Source organism: Penaeus vannamei, chromosome 30, assembly GCF_042767895.1.
Source record: "Penaeus vannamei isolate JL-2024 chromosome 30, ASM4276789v1, whole genome shotgun sequence".
NCBI classification, from domain to species: Eukaryota; Metazoa; Arthropoda; class Malacostraca; order Decapoda; family Penaeidae; genus Penaeus; species Penaeus vannamei.
In genome coordinates, this window is record NC_091578.1 from 25,817,259 (window position 1) to 25,818,012 (window position 754).

The window sequence follows — 754 nt, forward strand, 5'->3', positions numbered from 1 at the left end:
CTTGTTGTATTACAGTTATAATCATAAGTGAAGAAATGATGAAAATACAAGTTATTTTCTTAGACTTTATTCTAGATGTAAATAAGGAAAACGAAGAGGTAAGGATAGAGAGAGTATAATGTTAATATCCAAACTTTATATCTTTTAAGGTGGGGGGGGGGGGGAACACCCGCTCCCGAATAGAAATATTGTGATATTTTGTGATCACATGATTCATACATCTCACCGATACAACTTGCCTAAACATACACAATCTTATCCTCTGATACATATATTATTTTATATACAAGAATAAAATAACTACACCGTAGAAAATGATAAAAAGTCGATCAGTATTTCAATAAGCCATTTTAATAAGACGTGTTTCAAACAGGAAACCATAAGGGAGGGTGTTCCTCCGTCTGTGGAAAGGAGGCGGGCTTTCTGCTGTAATTCTTCAATAGGCAGTTCAGGCAATTCCCTCATTTCATGCTCTTCAATTCAGTGTTGTTATTGATGCTGTTGTTATTGTTGATGATGACATTGTTGTAACTATCCTTTTGCTTCTTCGCCTACTGCTGCCTTTATTGGATTTTTGTTATTACTGTTCTTTCATCTTCTTGTTGTCAGCATCCTAAGGTATTTGTTTTACTATCACTGTGAATTGATTCTAGTTCCGGGTATAAATTACAAATACGCATTCTTGAATCCTACGCAGAATGAGAGAGAGAGAGAGAGAGAGAGAGAGAGAGAGAGAGAGAGAGAGAGAGAGAGA